Raw genomic sequence first — 12,068 nt, forward strand, 5'->3', positions numbered from 1 at the left:
TATCTCTGTAGTTTATGGGAAGTGGGCAAACTAGTACACAAATTTACCAGTTCACGATTTAACCCTTTGTACAAGTAACTGCTCAGTAAACCTGAGAGTTAGGCAGAGATGATGATGTTTATACAAAGCCCAATACTATAGGAGGAGGTAGAAAGGATAAAAAAGAAAATCATATGCATTAATATGGAAATTTATTTTTTAAATTAAAAGAATGTTAAGAATACATTTTCAAAACAAGTACAATTTATTTATCTTATGTTGAACTTTGGTGTATGTTTTAAAATGTAATAATGATACCAGCTATATATTTTCAGGCATGCTTTGGTGCCTCGTGGAGAAGGGCCCAGCACAAGAGTGGGTCATACATGCATGTATCTTCCAGTGAGCATTCTTGAAATGGAAAAATTCTTGATGGGGCTGATCCAAGTGGCTGCTTTCTGATACTCACATCATAGATCTTGGTAAGAAAAAGTGATCATTTAGTAATTTGATTCATTAAAAATATCTTGAAGATTTAGACAGTGAATTCTTTCTAGCAAAGGCTTTCTTCTGTTCATCTTAACATTCAAGCAAATGGCTAGTCAGTGAGCGTACAAACCATAGCAAATTTATTGTAAAGTCATCTTTCCCTTTATATTGCCAACCTATATTGCAACTATTGTTACAGAGATGGCTTTGTAGAATAGAACACATCATTAGACATCTGTTTAGGGGAAGGCTGTAGAAGAGGAAATTAAATGGCTAAGCTCTGCATGGGATTTTTGTTTAAGGTCCTATAGCTGAACTGATAGTATAGTCATGCTTATATTTTGTCTGCAATGAATTAAAGCAATTAATGTTGTGATAATAAGCTAAGGAGTGGTAGCACCTTTCCCTCAAAAATTGAGGCTGTGAATATGGTTATATGTATCAAAGAGTTAAGTTTTATTTCACCCTTTGAAACATGTACCTAAAAATCCCATATAAAATAACTTTAGAGGAGAATTTCTTGCTATTGACCTGTTTGAGCTACATAGTAGCATAGTAAGTAACATAGAACGTAACATAGAAAGCTAAGTTGTATAAAAATACACACTTCCATAAAGTTCAACCTTTTAAGTCTATATATAGCTTGCCTAACTTCTAGTTGACCCATAGAAAGGCAAATAACTCTACTGGAAAGATCTACTGGTAAATAAATCATTATATTAGATTATTTTATGATCCCCTTATATTTTTATATAGTGATCATATCACCCCTTAAAATAATGCATTTCATCTTTTCATAAATATACTCCTTAGATAGATATTGAAGGGGTACTTCAACTTTAACTTTTAGTATGATGTAGTGGGATGTCCTATTCTTAGCAACTAAATCTTAATTTTATTATTTGCCTTTTTGCTGTTCACTTTTTCCTCTTTCCAGCTTTCAAATGGGGTTCACTGTTGCTAATCTTTAAGAAGACTGCAAAAATTATTTCAATTTGTTAACTTAGATCTAACATCAGTAATACGATCCTTCGGTAATAATCTCTTTGTACCCAAACTGTGAGGTTTGTGCATTCTTTAGTTCCGTGGTGTAATTAAAATTTTTGTGTATGACATATTGCTTTGATTTGCTTATCGTTGCCCCACTGGCCAGTTTGCTTCTATATAGTTAACCCTTTACTTTAGTTAGAGATATCTAAACATGTTTGTAAAATTGTATTTGATATTTCCTATCTTTCTAATAACTGATTCTCCCACCCCAAGCCCCACCCCAGATCCCGCCCACTCTACACCACAGTTAAAACACCACACAGACATCAGCGCTAAAAAAGGCAACACACACACAAATTATAAAAAGCTATTGATTGTCAGGGCCCCCTTATAAGTTAAAAAAAACTGTGGTACCAAGGCCCCCATAAAAGTTTTTTTGTAAAAAAATTGGTGGTCAGGTCCCCCCTACAAGTTAAAAATAAAATTGGTGCCCCAGAGAATATTTTTTTTTAAAAAAACATTGGCGCCAGGGCCCCCCTTACAAGTTAAAAAAATTTGGGGCCCCAGAGAATACTTTTTTTAAAAAAAAACAATGGCGCCAGGGCCCCCCTTACAGGTTAAAAAAATGAGGGCCTCAGAGAATATTTTTTTAAAAAAACTGGTGGCAGGGGCCTATAGAGTATTAAAATAATACATTAGTGGCTAGCGGATTTAAAAAAAAATAAAAATTGGTGTTCAGTAGAATTGAAATTCAGGCTTCAGGCTTCAGAACTTCAACTTCGCCTCCTTTCGTGACTTTGGGTCTTTTCGCAGCTTCAGCACTTCAACTTCAGTACATTCTGTACTTGCCACTTAAAGGGCATTTCACCTTCATTAGCAAAACTGTAATAACACATAAAAACCACAAAAATGTGTGTTTACTGCCTGCCAAATTTTGTAAAATTAATGTGGTATTTAGGGGGTTTGGACATAAAATAGGCATAGCAAAAACTTTTTGTCCCTTTCTATTTTCAAAATGTTGAGAGGTATGCTACAGAGAAAGTAAGATTGGCCCGATCATAGGCGGAGGGTGACTTTTTTGTTTGGGGAGGCTAATGGTGTCACATGAACAGTTTCTTCACCAGCAATTTTATACTGGTGGAGAAACAGCTGATTGAGTTGCATATTATGTAGAATGTTGTAATTCACGTCACTTAGCACATGGGCCAAGTTCAGGCAGAGAAGCAGCCCTTCTGCTAAGATCTGCTTTCTGGTGTGTCTGCACACTGCTTCAACCTGGGTGCTGACACGTGGGGGCAGATTCACTAAAGGGAGAAGTGGCCAATTCGCCAGTAATCTCATCCACGGGGACATCACCAATTCACTAACAGGCGTAGAGGACAATCCACTAACAAACGAGACCGTTGCTAGCGTTCGTTCTCACCCTATATTTTGCTTCTGGTGAATGGTCATTACTCCGCAAATTCACTAAGATGTGACTTTTGCTGAGCGTTACCCCTTTCGCTAGAGTTCACTTCACCGCCTTAGACCTGTAGAACTGATAAAACAAAGCTACATCTTCCTCAATCTTATGTCAGTGACATCATATCCTGTTTGCTGGTAATGCATTAAAGTTGTAAAAAACGCTGGCGACTTTCTTTTTTTAGAGCAGGATTGCCTTCAGAAGTCAAAACTATTAAAGATTTATGTGTGAGCAATTTTTTAAAACCAATTTGAGGGGCATGCTACATTTGTTTAAGGGTGGGCACATTAGAGGATCTCTTCTGTCTTTATTATGGCTCATTGGACATGTGTAATAATAAGTGGCCACTTCAAGCATTTGGACCAACATCTCTAATAAAGTCATCTATATATGACCTATATGTACCTGCCATATTTAAAGTGACCTAAGCATAAGAGTACTAACGAAGTTTCACTAGGCAGAAATATAAGCTAGCAAAAATTTGCTGTGAAATGCTCGCCCAGCCGAAGTAACACTAGCGAAAATTCGCCAGCGTTCGGCTGCTGAGATTTTAGTGAATTGGCGTAGTGGTAGCGAATTTGCACCTGGTGAAGTGGCACGGAGTGTGGTGAAGCAGTCGCTGGCAAAAATTCACCCTTTAGTGAATTTGACCCATGGAGTGGATACCGGTTTGAAAATGCATACAAATATAGTGTTGAATCCAGCAGAAACTTACAGAAACCATACATTTTCTTTAGTGTACAGTAGTTCAGAATTCTTGTTAAGAAAGATCAATACCTATACCAAAGATGTCATAATTGGTAATTTTGGGAAACTATATAAATTACACATAACACTATGTATACACTGTAATGTTTGGTGCAGGTGGAATCATTTTTTGATCCTGTTTTTCATGGTTGGTTCAAGGACCAGTGAACGTGAACCTTAATGTTACATCTCACATCTGTAATTCCTTCATTGCAGAATAGTTTGGGGAAGCCTCTTTCCAGTTTCAGCACAACAATGACCCTATGTAAAAAGCCAGATCCGTCCAAATGGATTTGCTAAGCAGGGAATGGAGAATCTGACTGCACAGTCCTGACCTCAACCCAACTGCACCCCTGCCCTGTGGGATGAACGGGAACCCTGGCTGTGAGCCAGGCTTCCTCCTTAATATTACAGCCCAACCTCACGAATGCAATTGTGGCTGAAAGGAGACAAATCCCACCAATAATATTCCAACACCTAGCCAATTTGTTAGGCATCACCCCAGGAATTATAATTGCTAGCCTCAGACCCTATGCCAGAGCTCCTATTTGTAGGGATGTAATGAAAATAAAAAGGTGCAAAGGCAAATTCTCTATGTGGTGCCAATGTGTTAGACAACCCCCCCCCCCCCACACACACACTTTACAACCTTCCTGGGACAATGCTTCTGCCTGCTAAAAAGTGCACCAGCCCAGGGTGCTGTTCCTGCTGCACCACCATCTTGCCCAATGTCCCAGAGATCCTTTGTACTCTCTGGATAGAGTGCATACACACGAAGTTGTGACTTTAAAGTTTAGGTCTGATCTTTACTGTGTGTGTAGTCCCAGTCTGGGATTGCCGGGGCATTGGTGGCAGTGTGCAGCGAATCACTGGGGCATTGGCAGTTGTGTGCAGCAGGTATACCACAATGGGGAATGTAAAGTAACTGATAATGCTCACTGGGGTGGTTTCTAACACATTCACACCCCCAGAGAATTCTCTTTATTTGTCCTTTAGGAACGATTTTTTGAATCTTGTCATGTAATATTGCATACTTAATGACGATTGCTCACATTTTAACTTGAATGTTTAAAGTGCATTATTTTTGTGCATTATTTTAGTGCAATTATGACTTTTACTCAAAGACATGCACATTTTTCCCATTAACAGACTTGCAAAACAAATGCAAAAATACATATGTCAAAAGCAAATATTTTTTGCTAAGAGATTTTCATTATATACGTTTACTCAAGTACTCTTATTACATTCTCCCAAATATTTAGCCAGTTTAGGTCTGCATTTATTTTTGGCAAGACAGAACAATTAATTGTTCACAGTAAGTCACAAGTGAACTGACAGGTACTGCTCTTTTTTACAGGCCCTAATTAGCAGCAACTCCCCTCCTCCGAACCAGCACAAGTAAACACAATGCTCAGCTCCGTTAGATGATTCTTTTTTTTTTTTTTAAATAACTTTATTGATTTTTTTTTTAAGGGGCTTGTTTTTCAACAAACAAGTTTGGGGAGGCTTAGCCTCCCCAAGCCTTAATGAAGATCCTCCCATGTTACTAAGCACAGCAAAAACTTTGAAACTAATCCTCCATCTACTTGCACTGCAACAGCCTGGACCCAGATAGCACTTGCAGACAACAGCCTGACCCATGAAGGCACTGCAAGGGTCCAGGTGACTTTCAAATAAATGAAGGGGTTATTCAGAGCACCTGATGCTGCTCTTAGAAAGGGTATAAAAAAAACTGGGAGAAAAAGCAATTTGAATATATGCAAATCTTCTTCAATTACATTCTAAGCAATGGTATCTACAGCTCATTATTTTTGGCTATCCTCTATCAAAACCTAGGCCCCGCACTGACCTGTGCAATTCATCCTCAGAAGGAGAGTACTTGGAAGTGACGTCGGCCAAGTCTCCAAAGATCTGCTTACTGTATGTGGTGAGTGACGAGAGCAATATCAGCTCCTGCCACGTTGTGCTGAGCAGACATGTGTAGTCCTTGATGGACAAATCACAGAAAAACGGCAGCTTCTTTACCCAAGTGATCTGCCGGAACAACAGCTAATCTGCCAGCCGGCACAGCAAAGCAAACAGCTCAGACTGGGTCACTTTGTACCTGTGGGGGAAACAATGACACTTTAAATTATGGACCAATATCTAGGAGTGAAACAATATAAGAAATCCCAATAGACACAATATATTGCATTGTTAGTAAATTGGTGACTTGGTCCTTTACTTGGTATTTTCTGCAACCCAGAAACTGTATCTATTCTAAAGGGGTCATGGCCAATTCTAATCTGTACCAGGGCTGGTCAGTCTGTACCACACCAATGTGTGGGACCATCTCTTGGGGCATCCACAAAATGTATATCTGAAATCCATTATTAGCCTACAGATATCAGCATTAGTTCAAGAGTATAGTTCACCATATACATATAGTATTCTTTCACTGCATAATACAATTCTATATGGGAGCGAGGGCCAATATACAACATACACTTACCCATCCTCTATAAGTATAGGTGTATTTAGAGGTTCTATATCCTCAGCCGTCAGCAGTTGGTTAATGAGGGTGTGTGACTGGGGGTCAATACTTCGTGACTGGGCTGGGATTATTGTGGGGTGAGCGGAGAAGCTAAAGAGATGAGGTAGGTATTGCGTTGGACCTGGTGTTCCCAAATATTGGTCCCGTAGTGAGCTGAATACATTGAGTTCCATTGACCGACTGCATGAAAAGACAGAGATGTGGTGGTAGTCTACTAACTGATAAGATTGGTAGTGTACATTTACAGACTAGAGGTTGATTGATTTGCTCTTAAAGGGCAATAGGACACTGTATTACAGTGATACAAGCGCCCAATAGTGGTAGAGTCTTGTCTAACTGTAATTCACCCAGCACAGGCATGAGAATATATATATAAAGAGATGCCATGAAAAGGAATATGGGTGGGTTACCCATGATACATGCCCTATCCCTAGCCTGCTCACTCCCCTGCTTCCTCAATGTACTGCACAGTGCCCATTCATTGCACCCAAGGCACTTGCCTTTCCTGCCTGCCCCTAATTCTGACCCTGAAGTAATTCCTACCAGCAACTGATGGAATACTATAAAACAGTAACTACTCTGCTCCATAATTACCTTAGGGTTATACACAGCCCTCATTTTCCAACTCTAACAACTTAATCTAAAGTGAGGCCTAGCACCCCAACTATTTTCAGTGACTTGCAGGGGAACTGTTGTTCCCACCTGGAGGAAGGTGTAGACACCGGAGAAGGCTGATTGCTTTCTGAGACTGCATTCCCAGGAGAGATGTGATCACTGTCACCATTATTACTCCATGATGTATTGGCCTCCTCTTCAAACTCCCGCCCAGACATTATCCACTCAATCTCTTCATCTGAGATCTGCAAGGACAAAACAGCTTTGCTACATTCCTTAAGGGGACTCCCAGAATGCTACATTTCTACAATGCCTTGAGCAGTAAGATTATCTAAGGGTGAAGCCACACAGAGCCACTAGTAGCAGCAATTTTGTCACAGCTACAAAATAGACAATAGTGATAACAGGCTTTGCTATGACCCTATGTGTGCTGTAGCATAGACAATTCTCAGTATTGTCTAGGGCAGGGCATTTGCCAGAAAAGTAGCTGCTACTAGTAGTTCTGTGTGTCTTGCCCTAAATCCTTAGCCCGGCTAGTGTCAGTTTATTCGAACAAAATAATAATGCACGGACGGGAACTGTTCTACATGGAAATTTCCACTAGGGGGCATTGAGGTACTGCAAATATACAGTATTGCATTCCATCTTTATACTTGGAAACAAAAACAACTTCTGATTAAGCATCATATTTATGGAAACAAATGCAAGGATACAAATGCCATATGTAGAATCCCCAGTTTTGATACAGTGTGATATTTCTACATATGGAACCATTATAACTATACTGCCTATGACTAAGTGCTGGGTAAGCATGAAACGCGTTAGGCGTTAGAGGGAATACTATACATGTTTTTTAACTACTGATGTGAATAAAATATATATTTTTTACTTAATAGCATGCTTTGGAGAAATTATTGAGTCTGTAGTTTTACCTCTGTTTGGTCACTAGAGGTCTCCGGCATGCTTACCAATAAGATTTACTGATTCTGCTCCCAATTTGATTCTAATAGTCATAAATGTATTCATGTTTAATGGTTAAACTTAACTGAAATGGAAGGAGAAGCAAAATGGACAAATGGATAAAAAATGGATAAAAAATAACAACGTGTCTGTATTATTATTTCATCTGTTTAATACTAAGTGTTCACATTACTTGCCTTGGTAAACACAGTAGTTTGGGTTTTTTTCTTATTGGAAAATACAGGAAGACCTGCTATTAGAAGGGATCTTCTTTATCCAATAGAGGGAGCTTTTACTCCATCATACTGCTCTTGTACACTATTGCGTATTAAAGAGGAGGTTCACCTGTAAGTTAACTTTTAGTATTTTATAGTTCTAAGCAACTTTTCAATTGGTCTTCTTTATCTTTTCACTTATCACTGACCCTATCTAAAAACAAATGCTCTGTAAGGCTACAAATGTATTGCTACTTTTATTTACTCATCTTTCTATTTATGCTTTTCTCCTATTCATATTCCAGTCTTTTGTTCAAATCAATGCATGGTTGCTAAGGTAATTTGGACCCTGGCAAACAGAAACCACACACTGCAGAGCTGCTGAATAAAATGCTAAATAACTCAAAAGACCACAAATAATAAAAAACAGTTGCAAATTGCCTCACAATATAGCTCTCTACATCATATTAAAAATTAATTTAAAGGTAAACAAATCAATTTACATTCATTTTGATCCTAAGGCCACTGACACAATAGGAGATTAGTCGCCCCGTGATTGATCTCCTCTAGCAAACTTAGTGCACAGTCACTAGAATGAATGGTAGATGGACTTTGAAGCTGATCAGTGATCAGGTTAGGTCTGCAAATGCAGGCCATTAATGGGCCTCAAACCTTTCTACTTGGGGCCCCATGCTAAGATGACCTGCACTATTTACTTTGCATTGTCTCAGTGAAAGGAAAGGGGGGTTAATTAGTGACACTATATTTCCCAAACAATCCCCCTTTGCAGAATGAACTCCTGCTGTCTACTATTTAAAATATAAATGGGTTACACAATTAATTATTTATATTTTTCTTCTTTTGTAACCAAATGTTTTTCTTTGTAATTTTAGATACAGTACATGAGATGACCGAGAGGTGGCTGTCCCCCAGAACAAAATCTGTTAATGTAATTCAACTAAGAAAAGCCCATTTGGTCAATCAACAGTTCCAGCCCTGTGAAAGACATGAACTCAGCTTTGTATAGAATCAAGATGCTGAGATGGCTGAAAGCAGGTAAAAGGTGCAAAGCTCATGGACCGACCTAAAAGCCCCACACACAGGTCATGACTAGACTGTACAGCCTGACTGCTATGTATATCTGTAGTAGAGATGAAACCATTGTCTCTTTTTCATGCTGGCAAAAGATCAGGCTTTTCTCTAAAGTCAATGTGTCTGGTGTCATTGCTACAGGAAACGAAACCTGAACTCACTCCACCTTCTTTTCAATTGCCATTTTGGATTTGGTGCAGGTCATGATGCCTTCATGTTGTGAATTACACCTGGGTCAGGTTTGGGTTTCCTCTGGTCAGCAATGGCTGTGATCAGTAGCTGCCTGGACTCAAAGCCCTCCATATGGTGTTACTTTTAGGAGAATGTAATCTCATCTTATCAGTGATGCCACAATAGAGTGTAAAGCTGGCCATAGATGTTGAGATTTTTAAAAGATCAGATCCTGATCGTGAGACCACGATCTTCTCAGAACGATCGTACGAATTTACCATCAACTAAAAAGACCAATTTGCCAGGGAAACAAAGGGGAGCTGCCTGCTTGGCCCTCCAAACATAGATAGATTGCACTGACAGATGTCGGCCGAAAAATCGTAAGATGTACGATTGTTCGAATCCCACTAACCACGCGATAATTTTGAAGGATTGGTCGGGCTTCCCTAAAATCGGTCGTTCGGCAAGAGAAATCTTTGCGTCTATGGGGACCTTAAGGTGCTTGTACTGAATACAATAACCAGAATAGTAGCTCAAGTGTTTCCCATGACTACAGATCTCTCTCTTTCACAAAGAAAGAGCAACAATAGGTTGTTTATACTTGTTGTTGTTTATGTTGGTCTGTGTACCAATAATAACTGGATTACAAAGTCTATTTACCTGTGTACAAAATGCAATCGCTGTGTTGTTCTGTATTTAAATTCACACAAACACTATGAACAGTGACGTAACTACCGGGGGCCCGAGGCCCTCGGAGATCCGCGCGTCTAGAGGGATGGGGGGCCGGGTGCACATCCTGCATCCAGGCCCAGAAGCAATTAGTAATGTTACTGGCTATAAATGCACTAAGAAGATGAAAGTTAATGACACATGAAATTGTTAGCTTTTTGGGATAGGAACCACATTAAAACTGCTAGCGCAAGACTGCATTCCTCTGACTGTTTTAGCACCGGACCCAACACGGTTCCAGATGAAAAAGAACAAGGAGGCTGCTGCCAGCGGTAGGGACTGTGGATTTCAGCCCCATGTAGCCCTAGCCTTGCTGCTAGTAAGTGGGTTGGATAACATTAGGTTGCCCCTACATACCTGTGGCTCAAACACAGAAAATAAGTGCATGCAGGTAAAAATGTCTGTGTGAATTGTTGAAGACAATTTTATATTGTACGTTTCCCCACAGGTCCATAAGGGCAGCTAGAACAAGTGACATGTGGTCACAGATGATATTTGCACACTTTAGATCCATCCATGTGTATGGCCATATTGCTCAGATCAGCCGGCTCTGTGTTACTTTAGGCTCAAGAGTGTAAACAAAAGTATCTGTATCACTAAATGAGATGAATCAACTAATTTTGGCAAAGAAGGGGGTCAGTGGACTATAAACTGGATCCTATTAATGATCAACAATCCGTAATCTTCTGATATCTACACAATACCAATTCAATACGACCTTCAAAGCCTTAATTGGAAACAAGGGGTGTCTATTTACAAACACATCCAGCACTGAAACCCTGTTCTTTGTGATATTTTTATTTTTTTTATCTAAGAAAAATAAAGTTTAAAAACTAAATATACTGTTTGCCTAAGATTTAAATTCCCACATTTTATTTGCGATTTTTGCCCATTCTTCCAGGTAGATTTGCTCTGGGTTGTTCAGATGACACAGGCGATTTGATTATTCGATTGAAGGACATTTACCTTTTTGATATTGAGCCACTCTAGCATTTCCCACGAGCCATAACCCTAGGCACAGGGGCATTGGGATTTATACAAACACAGTTTAAAATTGTGTTGTATGAAGTAACTAATGTTCTATGGGTCCCAGTTCAAATTTGCCCCTTCCACCCAAGTCAAATGTGGACAAACAATTTGGAGTAGGTCATACCTAAAAGTTCAAATGTCAGTGTGAGGAATAGAGTGCTTTCAAGTAATAGACATACTGTAACAAAAAAAATTAGAAGTATTTCTGTAAAATGTCATATGCCTGTAATAACTAATTCTACAGACACAAACATGACTTTCTGACGAACCAAGGTTTCTTCTCTTTTTTGGGCCTTTATTTTGGTTCTTTACAGGGCTGCCGCTGCCATGAGGCAGGCGGCAGTGAGTGAGTTTAAGAATTCCCCTTTTTAAAATGCTAGTGCAGAGTGTGCTATAGCACTCATTGCTCTAGTGCAGTGATCCCCAACCAGCAGCTCGCGAGAAACATGTTGATCTCCTACCCCTTGAATGTTGCTCTCAGTGGCCTCAAAGCAGGTGCTTAGTTTTGAATTCCTGGTTTTTAGGCAAGTTTTGGTTGCCTAAAAACCAGGTGTGCTGCCAAACAGAGCCTCTTGTAGGGTGCCAGTCCACATAGGGCTACCAAATAGCAAATCACAGCCCTTTTTGTCATCTACAGGAACTTTTTCATGCGTGTGTTGCTCCCCAACTCTTTTTGCATTTGAATTTGGCTCATGGGTAAAAAAGAGGTTGAGGACCCCTGCTCTAGGGACTCGGCCCCCCTTTGACCCGCGCCGACACTAAAGTATTGAGCTTGGAGTAGGGGCGGCATTGAGGAGGGGCATTTGAGGAGGGGCCGCATTGGGGCTGTTGTCTCAGACAGTAATATCCCCAGGATCACCCCTGATCATTTAATAAAAGATAGGGATGCACCGAATCCAGGATTCAGATCAGGATTTGGCCTTTTTCAGCAGGATTCGGCTGAATCCTTGTGTCAGGCCGAACCGAATCCAAATACTAATTTGCATATGTAAATTAGGGGCAGGTAGGGAAATCACGTGACTTTACATCACAAATGAAGAATTTTTTCCACTTTTTC

The 12,068-nt window shown here is 39.7% G+C and overlaps 1 pseudogene; it reads right to left on the reverse strand.

The window, feature by feature from the left end:
• Nucleotides 1–228: 228 nt before the first annotated feature.
• Nucleotides 229–9,287, reverse strand: LOC108700520 (annotated as a pseudogene).
• Nucleotides 9,288–12,068: the final 2,781 nt, after the last annotated feature.

The sequence above is a fragment of the Xenopus laevis genome, chromosome 8S, assembly GCF_017654675.1.
Source record: "Xenopus laevis strain J_2021 chromosome 8S, Xenopus_laevis_v10.1, whole genome shotgun sequence".
Taxonomy (NCBI): Eukaryota; Metazoa; Chordata; class Amphibia; order Anura; family Pipidae; genus Xenopus; species Xenopus laevis.